Raw genomic sequence first — 27748 nt, 5'->3', positions numbered from 1 at the left:
AGTGTTTCCTTTGGACAAGATTATACTGGTACAGTGACGATATGTAGATATACAGATGATTATTCTCTCTGTCAAAAAGGAGGGAGTGTTAGCAGTAGTGTGAAGGGTTCTGTACTTTAACTGTATTGCTGCACTTCTTTTTTTTTTGCATTTAGGAAAGGTCTTTAATTGCCTTCTTCCTTAATTCCATTTTCATTTTCTGGTCAGTCTAAATTAGATTAATTCCACACAGCAGTGAGTTCCTAAAGAAGTGTAAATTAACTCCATTTTACCAAAGTCAACCAGATGATGGCAGTTATTCCCTTGATGTTCATCTTTACATCACCCACCATCTTTGACCAAGATTTCAATAGGAAGGAAATTCATATTTGAGCCTGTTTTCCTCACCCTGTGTAAGGAAATGGAGACTGAGATTCACATCTGGTGAAGGGAGGCTATTCAATTTATGGCCTACAAGGCAAAAAATCTAAGGTCGCTGATAGCTGACGCGTTTTTCTTTTCTATGATTCTGGCTTGATATTTTTAACACACAGGTCCTGTAAGAGTATGGCAAAATGGTTTTATGAGAGTGATTAAATTGTTGTTTTAGGTTCTAAAGCAGTTCAGAGCACACCATGTAGCTGTTAGCATGGAACATCTTCATCTGACTTATGGCTCCAGTGCAACTTCCATCAAAGCTGGCTGAAAAAATTTCTTCATGCTGATGGGAGTGGAATAGCACTGCATTTAACACCTTCTGTTAAAGTAATGTTCCCTGCTTGGATTCTTTCTTTTACTTCTTAGCCATTTCTTAGAGATTAAGTGTTAAAGATAGAAACATAAAATTACAAGGAAATGGGTAGACAAAATAATGAGAAGAGAACTCAATTAATGAAATGCTTGTTATATGTGATAAGGAGAGATGACTGTTTGCCCTGAAAGTATATATCTGGGTTTAATGCACTGTATTTTTATGTGTAATTTTGAAGACACTGTCAGAAATATGGATGATCTGCTACTACAGCAGTGATGTGCGAGAGGAAAAGCAAGACAGAAGTCTTAAGGGGAGCAGGAAGAGAAAGATCGTTCTTCATTGGTCAATACAGGGTGTTTTGGGAAAGCAGTTCACAACTCGGGTAGCCTGTGTGTTGGTTGGTGAAGGTTTCCACATCTGGCTGGACAGTTCAAAGAGAAGCTCTTTGAAGTGACATCTACCACTGAAGTGAGAGGGCATTGCACCTGCTTCTGCTGGCAGGGCTTCTAGTATGCCTTTTTAGCCACTCTCGGTAGCCTCTGCTGGCCAAACACTGTTAACATGACCCTTTGCAGACTGTTTGTATTTGTTCAGATGTCTCTTCTGTTGTCCATACCCAAGCACCTTTTCAGGAAGGATACAGGAATAAGAATTTCTGTTGCTCATGTTTCTTGTGAGTTGATTCATTTTCAAACATTCAGAATAATTTGTTGGTATGTGTTTTTGTAAATAAGTTGTTTTGGTGTGTGTATAAGCATTGGTAATGGAAAGCTGGTCTGAAGAAGATGAGTTTCTTGTCCTGCAGGGCCAGTGGTCTGGAAAGGACCCAGCAGACCAGCTGGTCTGCTTTCCTGCCATCACAGGTATCTCATCATGAAAAGCATGAATGCATCTTGGTTGACATTTTCACTTTTCTGGTGGAATGTGGCTTTTGGAGACCTCTCGGAGTGCCAAGGGCAGGTGGTGGGGAGAGGCAGCTGTCAGAGTGGCGACTGCTTGCAGATCTCCATGTTCCCCAACACAAAGAGTGAGCAGCCATCTCATAGCTGTACTTTTAATGAGCTGTGGGGCAAGGGAAACTGTGTCTCACACCTTGTGAAGGTTCTGATACACTGCAATAACCTTCATGGATTTGCCATCTACACACATCAAAATGAAATTTCCTTTGACCAGTGAACACAAGAGTCAGAAGGAAGTGAAGGTTTTAATGTTTATTTTTCCTTTTGGGTGTTATTTTGGTTCTCCTCTTTTGCTGGTTCTCATATAGCATTGCAAACATTTCAGGAAGCTAATCTGCAGAAGCACAGCTCATAAAAGATTGACCTGCCAGAGGACGAGGCTCTGCTTATTACAGAAAAGCTTCTGAGACAGTGACAGCTGAAAAGATTTCACACTTCCACAGGAAATTAAATTTGATGTAATATAGTGAAAGAATGACAAAATGGAAAGGGTATATATAACATATTTGTGATTATTAAGCAGTAGAAAAATGAAAACTTGAGATCCAATAAAGTGCATGTAATTTAGATATGGATAGAAAATTCCCAATAGTTTTTTTTTAAATTTGGCCCTCCACTTTGATTTGCCTTTTCTCAGTGTTGTTATTTCAATGTGGAAAATCATTAACTTAGAATCATAGAATAGCTTCAGTTGGAAAGGACTTAAAAAGACTGTCTAGTTGTTGGAACTAGACGGTCTTTAGAAGTGTCCCATGGGCAGGGACACTTTCCACTAGGCCAGGTTGCTCAGAGCACCATCCAGCCTGGCCTGGAACACTTCCAGGGATGGGACACCCACAGCCGCTTTAGGCAACTAGTTCCAGTGTCTTCCAGTGCCAGTTAAAATTATGTTAACTTTTAGGCCCATTAGATTATAAAACATTTAAATCAAGTTTCAAAGCAGTCCTATGGTATCCAGGTAGATTACATTCTTCAGCAAAAGGTGCCTATGTGACACCAGACTGGGAGAGGCAAGAGCTTCCTTATTTGCTTTGTCCTTTTCCCTTGTGTATGTGAAGTGCCAAAAGCAGGGGAAACTTTTCTTCCCTCGTGCTTGTTGCTGAGGCGTGGCATGGTGCTCCATGGTCTGTGGAAGTCCTAGCTCTGTTCCAGCTACTACCTGCAGAGTGACAGGTGCCAGGGGGACCCACTGGGGCTGTTCAGGTGACATACATGATTGGTACTGAGGTTCTTGCTGCTAATCCAAGGCACAGGGCAGGTGATGTATCTCCTTTTCCTCTCTTCCTTGGGGTCAGTGTAGGTGCCACAGTGAGCCTGACTCTCTTCTGGCAAGGTGCTTCACAGCAACACATAGGTTTTCTTTCAAAGGGGATTGTAATACCCTTAATAATTTTATGCCTTAATAATTTTTCCTTTAAGATCTGATTACTTGCAGTTGGAAAGAATAAGCAGGACTCTGGCAGGTTTAACTTTATTAACCATCATAAATCCTTTCCTTTTTGACTCTAATCAGTCTCTGGAGTCCTTTTAATTCTCTTGACATTGCGCTGGCCTTTCATCACAGCTCAATATACATCTTCCTGTAACTAGAAAAGTGATGGCGAGAGCCTTATGTAAACTCGCAGTAAAGGACGCAGTGATGGGGACGCAGCGATGGGGACTGTCAGATGTGTGCTGACGATGGAAGGAAGAGAGGGAGCTTATGTTGCCAGCACAGCTCTGCCTCTGTGGAGGGCAGAAGGGGGTACCTGAAAACACAGGCACTCACAGGTCTCGTGTGCACCCGCTAGCACCTAGGGACAGGGAATCAGCTGCCTTGCTCTGGCCCAGACAGAGACACAGAGACAGCGATGCTTTTGTGCCTTATTTTGGCAAGTGGGTACCAGGAGCCAACCCTGCCTCAGAAAGCCCCTCTGTGAGCAGCCCCCAGCCCGTGTCCCTGGGGCAGTGAGTGGCCGGAGCCTGCCAGCGGCCTGGCATGCTGGCTCAGCTGTCAGAAATGGGGGAGCCGGGAGTGGCACAGGGGCCGGTCAAACCTGCACGGGTAGAGGTGCTGGGTGAATGGGGCTTTTCTGAGCTGGGGACAATGCTAAAAGGAAGGAGTGTTACCAGGTGGTCGAGGGGCAGACACCAAAGCAACAAATGCTGCCTTCATAAAGTCACTACCTGGGTTATTGCCTCTCTGTCCAGCCTGCGCACAAAATCCTGTGGAAGCCAAGAGGGGAATTCCCCCGTTGGTAGTCTGTCTGTCTCTCTGCTGTCCAGGAATTCATGGGAAGGAGAAGGCATCCCAAGAATCATCCCCAGTGTGCAGGGACAGTAAATTCCCTCTTGTTTTTCCATATACACAAGTCAGCAAGTTTCTTCAGCGAATGCTTTAATTTTAAGCTTAATACTATGCAAATATTTAACTTGGGACAAAAAAAGCTTCAAGCTGGCTTCAGACCATGGACTGGCTTCCAGTTGTTTCTGCAGGTACAGATCCAATGTTTATGTACATGAATGGCTATTTGTTTGTTTGTTTATTTATTTACTATGGTAATCTTTTTTTTAATGAACTTGGATATTTTTGTACTCTGCTTTTGCTTTGAACATAAAAATCTATGTATTTGCAATTTGTGTACAGGCATTTTCAGAAGCTTTGGCAGAAGGCTGAGATCTGCTGAAGATAATCACTGTAGGCTGAAACTTTAGGATGACACAGAATTATACTGACTTTGTTTTTTTCTCTAACTGAAGTGCCCAAAGCTGTACTCACCACTGATATCTCACCAGTCTAGGTTATTAAAGAAAGGTATTGAAAGATTTGGTCCCTACTGCAGGATCTTCATAGTGTAATTTGTTTATTCAGACAAATGGGTGCAAAAGAATATTCAGGAGCATCAAAAACATTAGCAACACATAGGTTTATTAGGTTTAAAAAGTCTGCTTAAATGCCACCTTGAAAGATAATACTTTTCTGTATCCACACATATTTCATACATTTATGCTTTCTGCAGCTCTTGTCTTGGCTGCTGCAGGCCTGATAGCAGCCTCCTATTAAAGAGGGAAAGACCGTAGTCTTGTGGCCCTTCTATAATGTGCTCAGCGTGTGAGCTATTGAGTTCATGAAGACGAGAATAGATATGTCAAATGTGTTTCATTTGCATGTGGCAAGACAGAAAAAGTAAATTCTGTGTGAAGACGAGCAGGCAAGAAAGACATTGAATGCCTTAAATACTAAGGGAGTTAATGCTATGCAGTGATTTTGCTTCTGTTATAGGAAGTGTAAGAACAGTATGCTTCCAAAGCATAAATACAGCATAAGTACATCACCATCCAAACTGCAAAGGTTTCAGTTCCATGGCAACACGGAAGGCCCGACTGTGCTGAAGGTGGATGTATTAATGCATTCAGAGTGAGGGGTTGGGACTGAGCTGGGCAAAAATAAAATGCACCTAAATTTTTCCCATTAACTTATTTATATATAAAGAAAAGCCTTTGTTCTTAGAAAATCAAAGTGACATGAATATGCCTGCTCTACCCCCCCCCCAAATTCTCTCTGATTCTTCTTTACATACACTTTTCACAGGCAAAAAGCAAATGAAGAAGCTGGGTTTTTTGACGGTTTTTTATAAGACTGTAAGTGCAGCAGCACTTGAATGTTGCAAGAAAATGATATTAATCCCTGAGATGGTTGTATATCCCTCGAGAGAAAGACTTGGGATGGGGGTGGAGGGACATATTGTTTCCAAATTGTACTGCTTTACAGAGCAGAGTGAAGCGATGGGTGGTTGGTTGGGATTTGTTTGTTTGGTGGTTTTTTATTGTTGTTATTATTTTCCTTGATCCTTTTGATCTGCCCTCTTTCTGCCTTTCTCTACATCTACTTCCAGTTTCTCCCTCCTCTCCTGGCTAAGGAGCAGGAAACAAGACTTAGCTCTGTTTCCTGACATCCAAAGAAATGTAAAAGTACAAAAAAATGGTGTACTTTGTTTTCCGAGCTGACTTGGATTCACAGACCTGCACTAGAAAGGCACCTGCTCCCAGAGAGGGTCAGGAGTCACCCTCCAGAACAACTGGGCAATTGTCCAGGGACTAACTGAGAGCTGATCATTACGTGAATTTTGTTTGATCTGCTTGGTTGACTGCAGGAATGTAGGATGGGAGATTGTGATAAATTGATTTTGCTCAGGGTAAAGAACTACCTTAGGCTGATCCTGCCAGATGTGCTGATGGGTGGATGAATTGCAGATTTGCAAGGTTTAAAGTCAGACTGGACAGTAGGAGAACCTCCAGATGCTGATATTTGTGAGGCTAACAGCAGTGCTAATATGGCATGGTACAGCTGACAGAAGTGGCAAGTTAAGCTGGATTTACAGCTGCTCTGTATTGCTGAAACAGGAAAAGCAGCCCGAACATACCAGTGCATCTAGCCTAGAGATTTCAGCAAGGTTTCTCTGTCTAACTGGGGGATGAATATAGCTCTGCAGCTGGAAATTGCTGTGCAAGAAGAAAGCAGTTAGCCAAATTCCAACTGTGGTTATACTGTGCAAGAGGAGAGGAGGAATAAAATTAATCTCACTTTTAATCTGTATTCTTTTCTTCCTTTTTTGTAAATTTGGTTTGGGGTTTTTGTTTGTTTGTTGTTAAATACCAGCAGGAATAAATTTTTTCTTAAAAACAAGCCTTGCTTCCATTGCAGTGGGGACCCTGAGTGTGAGATTCTGCTTGGAGGAAATTTCACCCTCTTCAGGAGACCAGTGCTATGTGGGTAAATCTTTTCTAAGGGAATAAATAGCACTGAAGTGATCCTGTCTCAGCATTCCACAAAGGGGTGGATTTCACCCTCCAGGCAGTAAAGCTGCGAAGTAAGAAGGTGTCATTTTAAAATGTTCTCTTTCTTAGGGAGAGTAGCACTGGTAAGACCAGGTCCCTTGCTAATGCTGCACTTGACATCCTCACAATTTTGCTGTTGTTGTTGTGGCTTCTGATTTCTGCACAGCCCCCCAAAACATGGAAACAAATGTAGCTCATTAAATACTGGCATATGCTTCCCAAATTATGTCACACCTTCATTTTCTTGAGTTTTGACAAAGGAACTGTGTATGCACCCTAAAATGAAGAGGAGGAATCACTCCAGCCAACAATGTAGCAAGAGAGCCAAAGGATTCCTTTGTAGGTGTCCCTACCTGATATAACCCTGCAAACAGCCCAGCTGCTATTTTGCAGCCCCTTCCCAGGGGAGTGCCTCAGTCAGCTTGGCAGGAAGGATGAGGAGAAAGCACCAAGAGGAACATCAAAGAAAGAAGAAAAGGAGGGGAGAAATCAAGGATGGGAAGAGTAAGGAAACAGAGCAAAGGCAGAAGGGTGGTCAGAGAAAAAACGGGGAAGAGCACAGCAAAGGAAAGAGATGCTCCTCTGGTGCCTATGAGGGAAAAGCTGTTTTTCAGATGTAATGTAGACAAAACCAAACAAAACAAAAAACAGAGCAAGAAAATTAAAATACACAAAGTGGGAGGAGAATTCAGATTGACATGAAGAGGAGAAAATACATGGATGAATTTCATACCATGGTCCTGCCTATTTTAAATAGTAGTTGCTAAGTTTGTAGCACCAAGAGCTTGTGACCTTCTTATCAAGGTTTTGGGGGCTGGTGAGGAGCAGTAGGGTCATACTGGGAGGCTGCTGCAGGCACCAGAAAGGGTGGTTGGAGACAGATCTTTTCTGTGCACCATGTCTGGAAGCCTAAAGCCAGGATGAATGTCTCCAAGAAAAATTGCTCATCCTGCATCTGAAGACTCACAGTCATAAAAATGTGCCTGCTTCTCTCTGAAGGTATCTGAGGAAGGGCTGTTGCCATGCAGGCAGGGGTAAGGGCTCCCCCTAGATCCCTCTTCCAGTTGTTCAAGTTATCTAGGCTACCAGAAATAAAGAGCTGAATGGAAATTTTAGTTCTGGCTGTGCAAAAGAAGCTTCTGAATGAATTCTGCATCAAATAATGAATGTCTTTTTTCCTCCTCCTCTCCACCTACCTTGTTCCTAAACATTAACATTTCATGTCAGTTGAGCTAAGTTCGGTGTCAGACTCAGAGGATCCTTCTGAAAAATACACCCCTGTTTTGTGGCAAGCCAGAGAAGATGAGAGGCTTGTGGTGTTTTTCCTTCTCAAGCTCTGCTCTGCTGGGAAAAACAGCTAAGGCTGTGTGAAGCTCTCTTCTTCCCACTCTCCTAAACTTCACTCCTAAAAATGCTGCTCTCTCAACAGCTTTGCTACTTCTCTGAAGGAGGCATGGCTTGGCCCACTTAGTGCCATCGCTTGCCAGGGGATGTTTCCTGAGATTGTGGTGACTTCCATCTTGATAGGAGGCTGAAGAAGATTGCTGTGGAACAACTCATTGGCATCACTAGCTGTGTCATTTGAAAATGGTTACTTAAGCACAAAAGGGGAGAAAGAGATCAGAAATTACGAGATTTAAACCCTATCCAAAGCTCCAAACCTCCAAGTAATTTTTGCCATTTATGCTTTTTCTTTTCTGAAGACTTAGGTGGTATTTGATTCATATTTTTAAACTTTTCTTGAGAACCACCAAGGTGAGAAGCCTCCTCTCTCTGAAACAGGTTGTTTTCTGGGCAGTGGTACCAGTGTGTGCCAGTCTAGAATTCCTCCTCAGAGCCAGCTACCAATTTTCTCCAGACTTTTTGGAATGTCACTACTGAAATGCAAGAAGATAACAAATGTCTGCAGAGGTGGAGAAATATTCATTCAAAACAGTGGGTTTGTTCTACAGGAAGAGGAATGGTTCTCTGGGCACTCGTCTCTGTGATACTCTATAGTATGTGGTAGCATTTCATGTTAAAAGCATGGGGACAGGAGAGACCTGGAGACCTTGATAATTTTTCCTGTTATAGAGAAAGCAAGTGGTGAAAGGCATGAGAAGGAGATGTTGGTGAAAACAGACCTTTTGACAGTGAGCACTGTCTTGCTGCTTTTGGTGGAGTGAGTAGGGATGTTCCTGTATCTCACTGTAGTGATGCAGAGATGTGCTGATACTTGCTTATTTTAATCAGGGCTGAAAAGCAGAGACAAAAAAATTGCATGTGGCTTTGGAGTGCTGTAATACATCTGAAATCAAAGCTGGTGTGACGTGGAAATTATGATGGCTGATGTTTATGTAACCCCAAATCTCTCAGCCTGTACCTGAATTAACTTCTCAGTTGTTAGAGGAACACATCCTTCCCACAGATACCATGTGAACAGGACAACCATTTCTGCACAACAGGAGGAGTTGTTTTCGCCCTCTCTCACTTTGGTGTCCAGTCTAGCAATTAGGAATCAAATTTAACCCTCAGTGTTTGTTTCAGGCCCTCCGAGGCTTTAATTCTTTGCCAGCAGCAAAACAATTATTTTTGATAGGCATGCTAGTTGTTTTTTAATTTGATTATAATCAGTTTTCTCGGAGGTTGCTTTGATGTGGGAGGAACTGAATTCTTTGAGTGCAAATATTTGCTCTTGGCTCTCTTAGTCATTAAGAGATCTTTTCCACATTAAGGTGCCTTTACTTTTAAGGCCAAATGTCAAGCATCTTCTGATACCAGAAACATGAAATGTGTGGCTGCCTAAAGTGGAACCATTTGCTGAGCTGCAGCATGTGAGGGCAGGAGGGACCAAGACCAGCCCAAGCCTTCTCCAGCTTCCTGAGGAGAGGCCAAACAACCCCTGGGCCCCTCTGGCTGCCCACACCAGCCCCAGGACCTGAGACCCCACAGGTGCTGGTTTCAGCTATTGACCTACATCCCTGCTGAAATGGCTTCACGTTAAAAGATGTCACTGTTCTTTTCCAAAAAGAGTGTGTCTCTTTTTTTCTTGGGCTTTTTTCTTTTAAATAAATTCCCTTGCCACCTTTTTTGTATTTTCCAACTGCAGCTCTTTTAAGGCTCCCTGCCTCTGCAGTTTTTGCCTTTGTATAGGTTATTTTTGGAAACTGGGGAACCAGGAGGCGGGAGGAAATTTAGGGGAGTTAACTGCAGTAGAAGAAGAAAGCTCTTTCCCTTGGTGTGCTCTTTCTTCCCTGTCCATTCTTCTCATGACCTCTGTGGTCTGACCCCTGTTGCATTGCTCATTCCAGGGCAAGCTGCAGCTGACCCTCTTTGTGCCCAGCGAGCAGCTCCTTCCCACGCGGTGCTGCTTTGCAAGCTGTGCTTGCTTCTTCTTCCCTGCAGTGGCTGCTGCTTCTCTGCTGCTTTTCTGGGTCAGCCAGTTGGTCAAAAAGTGGGTAGGTGGTCAAACAGAATTTTGGGAGCTGTGAAACACTGGAGGCACTTCGGAAGTTATGTGCCTTAGGGTGAAGTGTATGCAGAGAAGAATGCGTTCCTTTCATTGTTTCCTCAGGGGAGCAGCCCCATCAAGGTGGTTGGCTTTTTCTTGAAATGCCAGTGGGTTTTTTATATTAGAAGTGTCACATGCTGACTGCCAAAATTTGCAAGAAAAAAACCAAATTCTCTGAAAGACTGGGGAATAGCAACTGAAACCCGACCTGGCAGAGAGACCTTTTGGATCTGGTGCGTGGGTCAGGCAGTGGTGAGCACAGACCCCTCAGAATGCCTAAACTCTTCTGAAAAGGATCAATAAATTCACCACAAAAATGTATGGAGAAATTTTCTGTGAAGGAGCAACCAAGGACTCTTTTTCCTGTCTAGGTTTTCTAAAATTACTAATGCATAGAAAGTCATTGACCATACGGTAAGTCAGGCTGCCCTTTTGCTGAGACAGTATCTGGATAATTGAGATGCCTGTGATTACCCAGGAAAACTTGCTGATGTTTACACTGCTGTCAGGTATTGAAGTCAAACCATAATATTTGTTGTGGTATCTTGCAATAGGTTTTAAAATAGATTGACATCACAGCACAAAGTGGGAATTTTCCTATTTTTTTCTGTGGTTATGAAAATGCCTAAATAGCAGTGTAGCACAGTAAATGTTAAACATTAAAAGCAGGGTTTATGTATACTGATAAGAGGACATTGGTAGAGAAGGAAGTAACTTGAGTTTGATAGAGGTATGGTAGAAATCAAAGCAGGGGATGGTGATAGACTCAGAGCATTACATGTTGACTTAAAGGAATGGATTTGGGTCAGCATCATACCAAGAGTTGATATTGAGGAAGACTTTGATCCCAAATAAATAAATTTTTAAAAAGATGATTCTGTATGGGAGGCTGCACAACTGATGCAAAAAGCCAGCAAATGTGAAGAGAATTAAATCCAAAGAACATAAAGTACTGTCTTAAAATACATGGAAATGGAGGAGGTTTTACTATCATGCTACTGCAGAGATCAATTAAACCATGAATGGTTATGCGAAATGTTTCCTGTAGGGAAGTAACCGTTTTCCATAGATTTTAGGAACGAGTACTGGCATGCTGCCGACAGTGATTTATTTTCACCCAGCCCTGGTGCTTGTGTCTGGCACTCAATGAAATCTTCCAGGGTAAATTATTTATTTAATTAGGAATGGCCACAGTTGCACCGAGAAACTGGCAGCACATCAGCAGGAAGTCTGTTAGAGATTGCATCTAACTTCTTACAGATAGGCTGCTTATGTATGCTTTAATTAATTAATATAATAAATAATTGTATGTTGGCATTTTTGTTAATTAGCAACAGTTCCTAGTCTGACTGCAGTGAGTATACTGCTATGCATTGTAGAAATCTCATTTCTTGATTAAATAACCCAGAGGCTTGTGTAGCAAGCTAAGACATCAGATTGTTGCTAACTGAACTTTTGAATTTTTCATAGGAAAAGGAGATGTCAGTAAGAGAAGAGTCATATTAATCAGTGCGTAAACTGGAGCAACCCAAAAACTTTCATTTCAGTGGGCATTCCCATAAGAGCAAGGAGAGCTGTCTCCCCTCTTCTTATGCCAAGTTGGCAAGACAATGCTTTTTTCATAGTTTAACATATTCCAGAGATAAGAGATAATAGCTGGTGGTTTGAGGGAGTCCAGGAAGAGAGGAATTTGGGTATAACTAACAAGTGAAACTGTCTTTTGAGGAGAATCCCTGAAGAGTCTCTATGAGATGTCATACGTTTTTCTGTGTTGTTTAAAAAATATAAAAGATGAAGCAATTTGATTTGGTAATTGTACTTTTTTAATAAATTGAATTTTAAAGAATGCTTTATGAGTTTGATCCTTGCGTTCTTTCCTTGATTGTTGAGCAATATGAAAAAACCTCTCAAGAGGAAAAGAAACAACCTCTTTTAGAGGAAACTACTCATGGATTTAATCTGTGCAGTTTGCCAGAAAGGGAAAAAATGGACAAAGGTTTTGAAAAATATCACAAATGGGCATACTTGGGTTTCAATGGGCCTAGTAAGCAAATCAGCACAGAGCTAAATACACCTTCTGGGGTGATCTCCCCTTTTGGCAGGTACTGGTGGCAGGAACCAGCCAAGCTGGGTCTCTCTCCTTTGCATAGTGTGGTTTGGACATTCTCCTTTCTTCCCCCTGCAGTTCTTTTAAGGCCCTGCTGGCTCTCTGATGGTCCCTGCTGAAGTTGTCTGCTTCAATGTCTGAAGTGCCTCTCAACTTCGAGAAGTCAGCTTTTCTTTTCCTTGGCCTAGATTCTCCAGTGCTGTCAAAGCTGGAAGCCAGTGGGCAGGTGGTTGGAGATTGAGGAAAGGTTTCCCACTGCCCTGCCTATAGTTTCATGTCCCTGAGGGGTTGCTCCTGCTACCTGCCCTCTGCAGCCCACACTGGGCTGATTTGGACAGCTGGGCAGGCAGTAAGCTGTTAGATAGCCAGGGATTTCTGATGGGTGAGCACCTTGGATTGGCTCCTCATGGGCACAGGCAAACTCTAGAGCTGGCAGGAGCACATAGCTGGCATTGAGAGGAAGAAGCAAAGTGGCATCCTCCCCTCTTGGGTGGCAGCTTACCACTGGACTGACCTCACTGAAGCATGAAACTTCATCCTCAAGGGTAGGTCAGATTGTGTGCATGTTAGGTTGTTAACACTTTAATACGATCTTAGGTTATCACAGTGCTCAGGGATGGAGAAAGTGAAGAGAGCAGAGTTTCCTATGCTGCCGTTTCCCGCTCCTCAGTTTTGGTGACCCCTAGTCACTCTCTCTGTGTTTCCCTTTCCAGATGGGGTTCGAAGTGGGTATACATTCTGAATTAATTTTTTATTGGCAGTACCTGTGGATGAAGATTGTTTTTACTGATTTGCAATCAAACATCAAAGTGAAATAAATGTCATTTCAGAATAGGCTCTTTGCAGTCACTGTTTCTATTTTTGCTTTACAGTATCTCTATGGTACTCTTAGTTTTGTGCATTGGAATTACATAGTCACAGAATTGTTTGGGTTGAAAGGAACCTTTAAAGATTATTGAATTCCACCCCCCTGCCATGGGCAGAGGCACCTTCCACTAAGCCAGATTGCACAGACACCCATCCAATCTGGCCTTGAACACTTCCAGGGATGGGGAATCCTCATCTTCTCTGGGAAACCTATTCCTGTGCTTCACCATCCTCACAATAAAGAATTTTTTATTTATATCTAAGCTAAACCTACCCTCTTTCAGTTCAAAGCTATTGCCCCTTGTCCTATCACCTCAGGCCTTGGTAAGAAATCCCTCTCTTACAGGTCCCCTGTAGGTACTGGAAGGTTGCTGTAAGGTCTCCCCAGAGCTTTCTCTTTCTTCTTCAGGCTGAATATCCCCAAGTCTCACAGCCTGGCTTCACAGGAGAGGTGCTCCAGCTTTCTAATTATCTTTGTGGCCCTTTCTGGATCCACTCCAACAGGTCTGGGTTTGACTTGTCGTTGTCACCAGAGGTGCATATGATATCTAGGTGGGGTCTCACAGGAGCCCTGTAAAGGGACAGAATTATGTCCTTTGACCTGCTGGCCACACTGCTTTGGATGCAGCTGAGGATGCAGCTGCCTTTGTGCTCCAAGTGCACATTGCTGGGTCATACCTAATTTTTCATCTAACAGTGTAATGAGTTTGTGTAGCAAGGTTTTGGTACCAGGGAACTACAGCTGTGGCTTCTGTGAGAAGCTACCAGAAGCTTCTCCTGTGTGTAATGGAGCCAGTGTCAGCTGGCTCCAAGATGGACATGCCCCTGGCCAAGACTGGTCCCATCAGCAGCAGAGGTGACACCTCTGGAATAACAGATTTAAGAAGGAAAAAAAAAAAAGTTGCTGCACAACAGCAATTGTATCCAGAAAGGGCAGGGTGAGAACACGTGAAAGCAACAACTCTGCAGACACCAAGGCCTGTGAAGAAGGAGGGGCAGGAGGTGCTTTAGGCACCAGAGTGCAGATTCCTCTGCAGCCTAGGGTGCAGACCATGGTGAGGCAGCTGTGTCCCTGCAACCCATAGAGGGCCCCACACTGGAGCATTAGGATGCCTGAAAGAGGCTGTGACCCCTTGAGGAGGAAGGTGTGGCAGTGAACACAACCTCATTTTCCATTCCTCTGCTCTACTGGCAGAGAGGAGGTAGAGGAAGTCTGGAGTGAAGTTAAGCTTGTCAAGAAGGGAAGGGTGAGGGGAATTTTTTTTAAGGTTTACTTTTATTTCTCATTATTCTATTCTGAATTTTTTGGCAAGACATTAAACTTCTTTGCCCACATCAAGTCTGTTTTGTCTGTAATGGTTAGTGGTGAGTGATCTCCCCCATCCTCATCTCTTTTGTTGTGTTTGTTCTCCCCTGTCCATTTGAGGAAGGGAATGACAGAGCAGCTGTGGTGTGCAGCTAGTGTCCTGTCAAGTCAACCCACCATACAGAACCTCCAAGTCCTCCACAGGGCTGCTTTCAAACCATTCACTCCCTGTCTGTCCTGATACTGGGGGTTGCCCCAAACTGTGTGCAGGTTCTTGGTCTTGGCCATGTTGAATTTAATGAGGTTCACACTGGCCCACTTCTCAAGCCTATTAAGGTCCCTAGAGATGGCATCCCTTCCACCAAGTTTGTCAATAGCAACGCTGAGCTTGGTGTCCCCTGCCAACTTGCTAAGGGTGTACTCAATTCCACTATGTCATTAATTAAGACATTGAACAGAATTAGTCCCAGTAGGGTTCCATGAGGAACACTACTTGATACAGATCCATTTGGACATTAAGAGGTTGACTGCAACTCTCTGGGTATGGCCATCCAGCCGGTTCCCTTTCTATTGAATGGCCCAGCCATCAAATCCTTATCTCCCCGATGCAGAGGGACAGAGATGTTATGTGAGACTGTATCAGGGACCTTAAAGAAGGCAAGATAATGACATCAGTTTCTCTTTCCTTACCCACCAGTGTAGTCACTGTAGAATAATATATAGAATAAATCTCTCATGTTTTGATGATTAATGTTATTTGGTCCCTTCAAGTCAAGTGGCATACATATGATGTGAATAAACCACTGAGACTACTATTGGTTTTTATCACCATAATCTCAAAATACTTTAAAGGAATTTTGGTAAAGAATAGATCTTAAAATATTTTTAGTTATTATCTTGGAATAGGGTTGTACACAGACAAGGCTATTGCTATCAAATGCTAGTTTCTTATTTCAAGAAAACTCAGTTTCAGGTGCTCAGGCAATAGCTTTCTTTAGTTTTATGGTTTGGTTTACTTTAGAACTTTGACATGAACTCTGTAATTTATTGTTAACTATGCTACCCACCACCATCATCCATTGTTACTCATCTTAGATTTCTTCAGGGGTACCTGAATGCAAAGAGACATATCAGAGTCCTGCTTCCAAATAAAGAAAAATCAATATGTAGTCTCAGACGCCTGTTCTTCTATAATATTTTAATTTTTTTTCATTTATAATCAATATTACCTGTTTTACCAATGCTAACAGTGAGAGAAAGGCATTGATGAGCAGACAGACTGAGAATAGCATGAGCTATATTTATGTTTCTGACATCAGTGTCCTGGTTTACCTGATGTTGTATTATATGGTGACTAAATGCACCATACTATCCCATCCTCACTGAGCCAATATTTTCTAATATTGCCCTTGTTTCAAAAATCAAGAAATTTCAAATAAAAATTTGCTAATGTGATGTGTTCTCTTCCTGTCTGTTTGGAAATCTCATAGTCTCTTTTCATAAACAATATTCCTACACTACATTAATGTTTATTCAAAATTGGACGCTCTGGGGCCAATTCATAAGGGATAATTCATCAGCTTCCTACTTCAAACACAGCATTTTTAAAACTATCACGAAGTTTTGTGATAACAGGACATCTCTACACTCTTTAAGACTTGCTTAAATGGGTATACTCAGTTACGACTGTAACCATGATTCCTGTTCCGTCCTTCACCTGTTTTCATTATATTTTCTCTAAACTGAAATGCAACATGTTTTTATTACTGTAAAAAGCAAAAGCTGCTCAGCCAGATCCTAATTTTTCCACCATATCTCCTTTTATCCTGGAGATAGCACCTTCACTGCCCATCTGTCACATTACCACATCTGTCCGTATTCTCTTGATCAGGCTTTTGAAAAGTCTGTTGCCTTCCAGAAAAGAAGTTGCACAAACCAGCTTTGTTCTAGGTCTCCTACATGCGAACTGGCAGAACCAACAGCTGGTTGAGGGAGAAAAAAAAAACAACAAAAACAACAACAACAACAAAAAAAAAAAAAAACAAAACAAAACAAAACAAAACAAAAAAAAAAAAAAAAAAAAAAACAAAAAACAAAACAAAAAACAAAAAAAAAAAAAAACCCACCAAAAAACCCCAAGCAAGCCGAAAAATGAAATGTGCCAAAAATTTCACTTTCCAAATGGTGTAAAATGCCTCTTTTATGTGAAGAAAGGGTTTTGACTGCTCCATGTTCCAATAAGCCCTTCATCTTTTAATTGATATAGAGATTTGGATTACATCCACTTAATGAGTGTTGATTGAGTCTGTAGCATCCTTTTCCTAGAGATGTATGTGAAAGGAGCATTAGCTGGAATGCTGTAGTAAGGTGCTAGAGAAATGGAGCCCTGGGACCCTTCCAAAATGCCTAGCCACTCACTGTGATTAACCCATTCTGTCTTCCAACAGGCAGATGGCACATGGGAAGTTAACTTTCTAATGATAGCTGGAAATTGCAGGATCAGCCTGATGCTTCCCACACATTTAAGCAGTTTCTGCTTTACAGTTGCTGTTCAAACACAGAAATACACAGTATGTGCTGCAGCTTCCTTTTTCCCAGTCAAGGTTTAAATGAACCTTTTGAGGATTATGAAGGCAACCCTAAAAGTTAGTCTGTGTCACAGTATTTATTTTGAGCTTCAGATCCTGATCTCCCTTCTATGTTTAATTTGATTAATGGTTAATAGGGCCATCCAGAGTTCTCCTCAGAGGTTTATGGCTTTAATTAAATGCACAGAGACAGCCAGCTCCGGCCAACCTCTGCCTCTTTTAGCTGGACAAGGAGGAAGAGGACAGAACTTTAACCCTGCTTTCCACACAGACTCCTCTTGCATCCTTTGGGCAGCCGGTGGCTGCTGGTGTGGCTTAGAGCAGATGCACTCACTCAAAGGTGCCAAAGAGCTGTTCTGGCAGCTGCCAGGCAGCTGCCTGCCACCTCAGGCTCAGCACTTCCTGAGACAGCTCTTCCTCAGCAGGGGTTTTCCTCCAGCCAGGAGAGATCTCCTCTTTGGGATTTGGACACTGTTTTGTTGATGTCACCTATCACACTGGAGATGGTGTTCAAAGTATGTGTTAGCATCCCTGCCTCATGGCTTTCCCAGCTTTGGAGATGTGCTCCAGCTGTGTCCTGGCTGGACAGGGACATGCAGCTATAAGGTGATGAGGCCCTGTACCTCAGTGGTACCCAATACAGCCTCCAGGAAAGGGACTGGAGGAAGAGGGGATGGAAGGGTGGAACGGGGAGTCTGTCCCTTTGACAGACATCAGAGTGAAAGGAGAGGAAAGCTCTCCCTGCTCACCAAGGCTTGTGTGATAGCAAAAGGGAGGAGGTCTTGGGCTCTGAGCTGTGAAATTGTCTGATCCATCACCAACTAACTTCAGAATGTGTGGCAGAACATAATGAAAGGCTTACAAGCTTTTTGAAGGCTCCTGATGGAGGGGAATTGCACTACTTCTGAATGGGTGAGGGGCTTCCTGTGTTTCATGCAAAATTGCAGGTTGTATTTTCCCATAGAATGTGCAGACTTGCTACAAAGTATATTTAGGTGCTTCACCTAAACTTCACGGTTCTTGGTAAGGTGGTATTGAACACAGTTATACCTCTCCTGTTTTTCATAGCATTTATGCTATTCAAAGAGCTCCTACAGTTGAGAGCACTAAGGGATTTGAGTGTTTTGATTCCTGTATCTTCTGTAGGAAGTGGCTCATTTTATTCCAGGGCACTGCATTTTGGGGGCACCAGTGAAAGACCCAGGAATGTCAGGAGAAAAGAGAAATTGCTGCTCGGTGTCTGCATGAAATTGGTGAGGAAAATCAGCTAGAGGGCACCAATATTTCTTCTTAGGGCTGTTAAATTAGGCCATGTGGACTGGCAGCATATGGATGCATGAGAGAAACATGAGGGCTTTATGAAACAGTTGTGCTAAAAATAATTTTTGGTGTTATTTTTAATAATGTTATCACAGATGAAGAAAGTGAGGTAGAAGTTCATAGCCTGAGACAATTCCTTCTCCTGCTTTACAGGGTAAACACTATAAATCCCTGAGTGTTTGTTTGGCTAGGTAATGCTTTCCAAAAGTATGTCAATGAAATAGGCATCAGAGCCATAAAATATTTTCCTATATTTAGATTCTAAATGTGCAATAAAAAGTCAGTAAATTTTAGACTCATAAGCACCAAAATTGCTTTCAAAAAAGGGGGTTGGATGTTAAAATAAAATATTTTAAAAATTAAAGATTTTGATATTGCCAGAAATGCACAGTCAGTGTTTCATGCTCAGCGATGTTAGTAGGCTCAGCTATAGCCTACTAAGTTTTGTTGCTGTCTGGGCATGAGTAGGATCCTGAAACTGTTGAAGGGGGCAGGAGTATTGTAGGATTATCAGTTGATTGGTTAATTTAGAGGATTATGTTTTTAATGCCAAAAAATCCAGCTGCACAGAATTGCAGAATAATTTAGGCTCAAAGGGATTTCTGGGGATCCTCTTTCTAGCCTCTGCTCAAAGCGGGTGCACGGTACGTAGTTTTGCATGTTGCAATAACTCTACCTTTAAATGGTTTTGATTTGTGCAAGAAAGATTAACTATTTGTGTATTTTTCTTTTTGTGCAGTACAGAGCCCAATACCAAAGAAGGATAAAAATTAAGGCAAAAGTTGATCCAGATAGCATTTAAGCAGCACCAAAATATCCCATACCATTTTGCATTTATTGTTTTGGTTTTTTTATCATAAAGAAACATTGCTCTAGGCTAGCATGAGGGGCTTAGTTTAAACTTTGTGAATTAATTTTTAATTGTTCTTTTCATTGCTGGCTATTATGCTGGAGGAATTGGTAAATATTGAGAGCAAAGGCTATACAGCATTTTTTAGCCAGTGGTTCTGTTTAAACTTAATCGCTGTAATGCAGTGTTAAAATTTACAAAACAGCTTGTAATTGCAGTAGCTTATTTAAACCAGCTATTTGTGGTTATGTCTGCTGAGGAAACTTAAACTTCAATGTTCCCCAGCCATCTAATAGCAGCAAATTGACTGCGGGTCTCTTGAAGGAATATCTAAATGTAGGCTGTTGAATAATCCCTTTGGGGGCCCTGTAACTATTTTTGTGCCTGGATATGCGTCATCAGTGGGTATTTTCTCTGGTGACTAGCTTACATCAGTAGGTCTCCTACCATACGCTCTATCAGTGAGTGACTTATGATTGATGGGAGTCACGGCTGCTGTTTAGCTTTTATCTGTGACCTCAAATAATGGACAACAGGAATTTCCAGGCTGTTAAATTCCTTGAATGACTGAAGACACGGGATGGCTCTGCTGATAAACGCAGGTAGTACCCAGATCCTGGGTGTTCACCGGGGGCTGGGGCGGGGAGGAAGGAGAGGGGGGTTCCTCGGCTGCAAGGCGGTGAATCCGGCGCCGACGCGTAGCCGCGAGTTGCGCGTCCCCGGACGCCGGGAAGTGGCCGCGCCGGAGGATCGCCGAGCGGCCGTGATGCTCCAGCTCTCCCGGCTCTCCAGCCACCCGTGCCCGCCGGTGGCACTGGCGTTGCCATGTGTTTAGCTGGCTGATCTTTAGGGCAGTTTTTCCGTTCGTTTGAAACCAGGGAGACGCGTAGTTTGCAGCTCTGTGGAGGGAAACGCTGTGGAATTTTCAGCTGCAGTCTGGATGGTTTTTAACCCTTTTTATTACCATCATCGGCGAGTGCATTTATTGGCATGCTTCACCCAGGTGCTGCCTGGGCTAAATCTGAAGCTGCAGTAGACTGCGTGGTCTAAAGGTTAAGTTGCACCTGCCACAGTGACCCACTGAGCACGCAGTCGTAGTTCATTTCCTGGTGTTCAGTACTTAATTTTAAGGAAATAAGGGCTGCAGATACTGAGTTATCTTCTCTTTTTATGTCCACTCTGCCTTTCTGTCTGACATGCGAAATGGGGCTGCAAGACAGCTACAAGATTTTCTGTGTTACCTGTGATGAATTTAGCAGCTTGAGTCAGCCCTACGGCAAGGCACTTTGTCATTTCTTCTTTCCCTCCTGTTCTTCTTGTCTCAATCCCTTTGATAAAGCTATGATAGGAAACAAGGGATTGGCTGTCTGTGAACTTGTGCAAAGAAATCTCTCAAGCCCTTCTCCTGGTAACCAGGGAGTAAAAATGACAGATATAGATGCTCTCAGTGTGATTGAGGATTAAAAAAAAAAAATCCTTAATGCTGTTTATCGCACGACATTGTTTGGCTGAGGGAGGATAGCAGCTGGATCCAAATTCCTTCTCACCACTTCTTCCTGTTGGCAGGTGGCCTTCCGCACAGGCTGGGCTTGCAAACTCTCACGCGGGTCTTATTTATTTGAGTGCCTGCTATTGTTTTTCATTCAGGTGACAGCGGATTGGGTTTTGTGTGAGATTTTGAGACTTGAAAAGTTTCAGAGGGAAAACAGGAGCTTTGTTTCAACTCGCCTGTGTGTTCCCTCCTCCGCATGTACTAGCCCAGAGGTCGTAGTTAATGAATGAAACCAGGCTTCCTGCAGAAGCCAGTTAACCCCTGTCTGTGCCTTTGTTGACACAGTGCTTACAGGTGTGCGCTGCCATGGCATGGGTGCCCTCGCTCTGAGCAATACAGGCTGTGTGTACCTCTCTGCTTCCTTCAGACAGTGCCTGGTCCAACACACGGGCTGGGTCTGAAGTGAGTTTCTTCATCTACTCTGGCTAATTGAGTGCTGGTTAAGAATTGCATTCTGCAGAAGCAGTAGGAAGAGAAGCAGCAATTAAAAGGAGGCTTGGAAAATCAAGAGGGAGAGAGGAGGGAGTGGAAAGGTCTTCATTGAACTGTGATTTACAAGTATACTCTTATTTTATTTTTGGGTTTATATTTTTTCAGTCACTTCAGTAAGATTTTGGGATTAATGACAAACTGGTTATATAATTCAAAATCTGTAAAAGGTTGAGCATAAAAATGTTTGATGAATCTTGAGTCATTTGCATTAAAAATCAGTGTATTTTCCTAGGGTGTGCTTTGCAGATGTAAAGCTTGCTAACTGGTTGATGCTACTATATGGTCATTTACCTCAGCTTTCTAGGAATCAAAATGCCTGGCTACACAGTAATATCTTTTGGCTAATATTGACCTCATTTGCCCCCATTTTTAGGGGTATCATATTTTAGGGTAGTGATAGTATTTTGGGGTAGCTTTCATTTACAGTATTTGTGCAACAGCTCAGCATTACCACCTTTCCAGAAAGACTCTTCAAACCTTCAGAACATTTCCAGAAAGGGTTGCCGTTTTCTAAGAAAAAGTGTTGGCAAGTTGCCTGCCGTTTCCTGATGCTTGGCACTGAGGCCAAAGCAGAGGGATGAAATCCAAACTGGCATGTGGCAGGGTGTGTAGGTACCTCCCTGTGTACTGTGACAGAGATGTCGCGCTGGGGACAAACTTAATTTAGGTGCTGACCCTGCAGTGAAGTCACGCCCCGTGGATGCCTGGGTCTGTATGCCTACACCCTGTTGCCTCCAGTGACTAAGTGCAGGCACCAAGTTCTGCTGGCACAGCTTGAATTGAGGAATGATGACCACAGTAGCTAAAGCCTTGTTTTTCAAGAAAAGCCTTCATTTATTCAACATCTGCCTTTAAAATCTTGAAAGTCTCTCTGCACAGTGGCTAACCAGCTATTGATCTGTTTAGTTAAAATAATTAGGTGTTGTGAGCAAGGGATACTGCACATTCACTGAAAGTCAGAGTATTCACTGCTGCATCTTGTAATATCTCCATCGGCAAACCTCTCCTCCTCCAGCAAAGTGTGTTGGTGTTTCAGTGTGCAACTAGTTCCCAGTGGGCACAGGACTGTAATTACCATACCTGGGAGGCGAAAACGGAGACTAAATCTGACACAGGAATATTGGGGCTTCATTCTGAAATCTGTTTTAAGATTAAATGAAATTCTTTTCTCTTCCACCTCTCCCACCTGTTAAATCTATGACTGTATACTCTGTACAGCTGATACAGTGTTGGGTATTTGTTGAGGGTCAGGAGTTGGTATTTAATAGTCTTGTATCATTTTTACACAAAGTACTCTCAGAGCTTAAATCCTCGTGAGTGTAAAGAGGTGCTCTGGGATAGAAAGAAGAGAAAAAAAATTAGAAAGCTCACCTTGCTATGGTCCACTGTTTTGATGGTACTATTTTGTTTGAAGAGTGACTGTATGGAGCAGGCAGTGCTGCTCATTCATTAGTGAAATCATAAACACAAGTAAATATACGCTATTAGTGTGAGCTGGCTATACTCTGTAAAAATACTCTGAAATATGAGGCAAAGTGTGATTTGACATTTTCAGGGGACGTGGTATATTTTGTTTGTTTTATTTCAAAATCATCTCTTATAGTCATAAATACTTGATCTTTCAAGGTGATCTTTGTGTTTCTGTAAAGTCCAGTTGAAATCAGTGAACCAGTTCCCAGATGCTTGGAAACTACAGTTTTGGTCAGCTTTTGTGAGCAATAGCTTGTATAGTTTCATTGGTTTGTTTTGGGTTTTGCTCCTTCGGATATCATGGAAGAAATAAAGGTTAGCCATCACTTCATTTAGGCATTGCTTTTCTGTAGGGAAAAATAAGGAGTTATTCCTAAACATTGCTCATATTTGTAGTGATAGAGTAACAAAAGGGAAGAGGAAGAAAAATAATGCAATAAAATAATACAAGAAAAATGCAGTGTAAAGAAAAGTTGGAACAGTGAAAAAAGTTACTTCATTTTTGTGAATATAATTTTTTAAATCCACTTGGTCTGGTGAATGAAGAGCCTTCCATCTTTTTTGATATTACTGTATACAGTAATGTGAGTGAATGTAGTCAGATACAGTTGAGCTCTTCCTGAGTGTTCCGTGCCTGACAGCCTTGGTCCTGACACCTTTAGTCATCAGCTCAGTCCTCCCTGCAAGTGGCCAGTGACTTTAATAAGATTGTTGGAGTTCCAGGACTAGGTTGTCAGTAATTTCATAGATTTATAAATGTTACCCTGGCATCAAACAATTAATTTGAATGAAATCCACTTGTTTGTTGGCACGTGGGCAGAAGAGAGAAGGAATATACTGCTGGTGAAGGCTGTGTATTGCAGCAGACAGGAAGGTACCTCCTTTATGTCAGCAGTTTGGCACCAACTCCTCTAAACTGTGGCAAAGTATTTTCTTGGTCTCATTTTCTGTACCTACATGGAGCAGTAGTTCTTCTAGCAATTTTTGCTCTTGGAAGTATTTCTCTTTAGTGTCCCAAAGTGAGCATTTTTCCTGCAGGACTTCAAACAGCTCAACAAGTGGTTAGCTGCCAGTGACTCAGCCCAGTGTCCCTGTCCATCGGCTTGCAGCCACCAGCACTCCCTACCAGCTGCCTGTTCTCACATGAAAAGCCAGGTATGAATCTTGAGACAGGAGTGGGTAATGGACAGGGTTATCCTGGATAAAGAGGTCCCATACTCCAAGGAGATAGTGAGGGAAGAAGCTTCCTTCTAAGCCAAGTTACATTTTTTCTGAGTCACATCCTGGCCTTTTGCACATCCTGACTTGGAAACTTGCTGTAAAGGAGGCAAGAAAGAGATACCACACACTGACATCCCCAGGAGCCTTGATGATGTCAGGACACGTGACGGTACAGTGGCACTTCAACAATGGCACTGTCATGAAGGATTTACATGATACTGCAATAGCTAATAACACAAGGGCAGTTCAAGGTACTTATTCAAGGTTGCTGAGGAGTTTTCCAAGTTCCATGTAGTTTCATGATATTTTTGTCCCTCTGCAGACAGGCCTTTAGCATTGAGGAGTTTTCCAAAAACTCAACGAGTCTTTCTTGAGTACAATTGCCAGTTGCTACCCTGCTAGTTAAAAATGGTAACAACTAAGTTAAAAAATAAATTCCTTACCATTCATTCATTTTGTTGTCACAAACTTATTCCAGCATCCTCAAGGATGGACTCTCTTTTCTTCTTGCACACTTATTTATCCTTTTGGGTTGTGAAGTGAATGAATGTTGGGGATTGCTCTATGTGCTATTTGGGACCATCTTTGTTCAGGGACGGAGGAGATACAAAGTCAGTCCATGAGGTCATGACATCTTCTGTCCCTTGCTTGGGAGGTAGGATAACAATCTGCAGTGTGAAACTCCTTTGTCTCCTTCAAGGAATTGTATTTCTTTATACAAAGGCCAGCCAGATATACTAATCTGGAAGTCTGCAATTTGGGAATGAAAAAGAGGTTATTACAACTAAGAAACAGAAAACTCCTTAAACCCCCTTTCACTAATATGTAGGGAAAAGTGATAGTAACCAAATTTTCTCAGTCTAACCAAATCATGGTTAGACTGAATACACATTGAATATAGAAATTAGGAGCCTTTTGAGGCTGCTTTGCTATTAGCTCTCCATTCTCCATAAAGCTCAGAGCCATGCACTGATGAAATACAGCCTGTCTTTAGAAGCGAAGTTGTGATTTTCCACCCTCTTGACTCTTGACCAGGAGCTCAGGTCTCATGCAAGCAGAAGTTTGCCACTGGTTACAGAAGGAGCAAGGCTGCATATCAGAAGGTCAGTTGCTCTTTTTAGTTTAGATTTTATATCCTGATTGCTATTAAATTAGATATCACAGTGGTATCAGAGCCAAGATCACCTAGAAGGGAATGTCTCAAAGAGGTATGAAGTAGTAAAATGATGCAAATGAGCAAAAGGAGCATTAGTTTAACTACTAGGAAAAAATCATTATGGTGAAAGTCTCTTTTCTTGATGGAAACTAGAGGACCTGATTAGTTTGAGCAACTCAAAATTGAACTGGACAAAATGCTGAAAAACATACGACATAGGTTTTTCTCACTTAGATACAATATGATCTAATAGACTTTGGTCATTTCCATTTTCATCTAATTTCTGGGATTCTAAGATCACTTTTTAAAAATGATAATTTTCTTGCCTATCTCACTGCAAACCTTCTTTGTGAAATTTTTCATCTATTTTACCACAGAGGGAGGCATTTTCACTAATCCAGCAAGGTGGTATTTTGAAGACTCCAAACATTTCTCATGGCCATATCTTGCCATTGCTCCATTGTAAAATTCTCAGAATACTTGATGAGAGTTTTGCATTAAATTTTAAGGTATTTATATCCAGCTGCTCTTTAGAGGACCAAGTCATATCCATGCTCTATTCCCATGGTAGCCTTCTTCCAGTTCTTTAAAGATACAATTTGGCTTTACAGGAAATAATAGTCATGCTTACCACACTGTAACTAAAATATTCAGACACATGAATCTTTTTCTTGACTTCCCATAAAAATGTCATTTGTAGCTGTATTTTGTTTGTTCTGGTTTGACTATAGTATAAACAAGAGTTTATTAAAACATTAGCTCTAAGTTACAGTTCTTTTTTGAGACTGCCAGGTCTTACAAAAAATACTACTGAAACTGCTGGGCAAAACCACATATTAACAGAAAAATGAAAAATGAGTCTGTTTTCTTATGGATTTTTTAAAAAGTACAGCTTGTAGTTGAACTAAATGTACTATTTCCTCCATTTCAGTCAGGAAGCTCTCATAGGCTTTTGACAGTGCCGCCAAAAAATTAATGCTTCAGCTGTTTAACAGATATCAAAAGCCAGTTTGACAATTGTAATCTCTTCCAGGAATTCCCTTTTCCATTTTCCCTCCCTATAAAAACAGATAACAAGATGCTTATATAGTAGAAATGGAAAGTCAGAGCTATTTTACGAAGCGTCGTGCATTTCTTCCAGCCTTAGGAGATGAGGCATGACATCTCCATGACAGGGTAGGAAATGCAGGCACTCTGTTGTGTAAGTAGCATTTGCTTCAAGGATTAGCTGCTTGCCAAGATAGCACAGATTTAAATGTTTCCTAAGCCATTTCTGAGTTTTTACGTAACATGGCAGTGACAGGAGAGCTGTGGAGATGGCTGGGTAGGGACTCAAAGCAGCGACCAAGGAAAGACAAACCAAAGGAAGCAGAGAAATATGCTGCATGTGCCAGCATCAGCTGACACGGCAGGACTAAAGGCAAGGGAAAGCAGTGCCAGCCAGACTTCTCTTGAATTTCTGTCCTCACTTTTAACATGCAACAAGATGAGACAAACTGAAAGAAGATGCCACTTGAACTTTTGTTCTGAAGCATCTCAAAAAGGCACTGAAACATAGACTCAAAGGTCAGAGGTGTTCCATTTTCTGGAGCAAATTCCCAGGACAGTTGTTAATACTACTCTGTCTTTTAAGGCTAGTCTTTAATAGTATTCAGTGATACATATTAAGAAATATATAGTATTACTGTGGCTGTGGTGAGGAACGGTTTGTTCTTCTCTAACAACAGAAAGGAGATTCTGTGTTAGGAAGAGTGAAATAATTAAAGAGGTTGCCAATAAAAAAAGCCGTTGTGTTTGCAGAGGGTGCCCTTGTGTTCAGCAAATGCCAATTAGAGAACTGTCACTTTATGTGTACCATGGGTTATTACTACACAAACAGTTGTACAATTACACACTGGGTCAGAAGGGCAAGTTGCCTTCACCTCAAAGCCATTATTTTAAAGCAAACACAAATACCAGGCACACAAACATCAGGCACTGTGGCAGTAAAGTAATGACTGTTTGAAAATGCAGACTAAAGAAAAAAGAGTCCATGTAACAAACCTTGGCACTGTGGAAGGTAACTTTTACTGTGTCTGCACTATGTAGATTAGAAACATCATCTTTATATAATGGAGAAGCATACACTTCCTTCCACCACTTAAAATACAATTTATATATTGTTGTCCTGATGTTTGGAAATATAAAGAGATTATACAGAATATACATTTATTTCAGTTACCTTCTTTGATACTGAGATGTTTGTAGTCCACATGCCCTTGTAAATGAGTTTGTGCACTTCCTTCTGTTGTGCTACCAATGGTCTGATGTCACTATCATCTGATGCACTCTGCTCTCAGCTCTTGTGTGGTTGTGACTGACTTTAGTAAATGGAATAAAGGACAGTTCTGCAAGTAACCCTGTGCAAGACATGTCCTTGGGTGTTTATTACTTGCACTTCTTTGTAGGTGTTCTACTTGGTATTTTATTTTGCGTATTTTGCCTGAAGCTTCATTGGATTAAAATCTAAATAGGCAGAATGAGCTGGGGATGCTGTGACCATCCTGGGCACACACAGGATAGCTGTGCTGTATGTGGAATCATAAGTTTTGCTGTAAGGCTATCAAGTTTGCCATTCTTTTCTAATGTGGTTGCCATCTGTGCTTGTTCTGGCTTCTCTCTGGGTCGTAAGAAAGAACACAGTTCATCAGGGCTTGTGTTACCATCAGTGGCCTGAACCTTTGTGCTCGCTTGACCTCATACCTCTAGGAAGCTCAGCTGGCAAACATAGCACAGACCTTTGTGGCAACACCCTCTGGGAGCGTGGGCAGCCGCTAAGG

General features: G+C 42.0%; 1 protein-coding gene across 11 annotated transcripts in view; it reads left to right on the top strand.

Moving 5' to 3' along the window:
• The window catches only part of HIVEP2 (HIVEP zinc finger 2), a 135928-nt gene that overhangs the window by 31916 nt on the left and 76264 nt on the right, over nucleotides 1–27748 (top strand). The window lies entirely within an intron of this gene.

The sequence above is a fragment of the Vidua chalybeata genome, chromosome 3 (genome assembly GCF_026979565.1).
Source record: "Vidua chalybeata isolate OUT-0048 chromosome 3, bVidCha1 merged haplotype, whole genome shotgun sequence".
NCBI classification, from domain to species: domain Eukaryota; kingdom Metazoa; phylum Chordata; class Aves; order Passeriformes; family Viduidae; genus Vidua; species Vidua chalybeata.
This window is presented reverse-complemented; position numbering and strand designations above follow the sequence as displayed.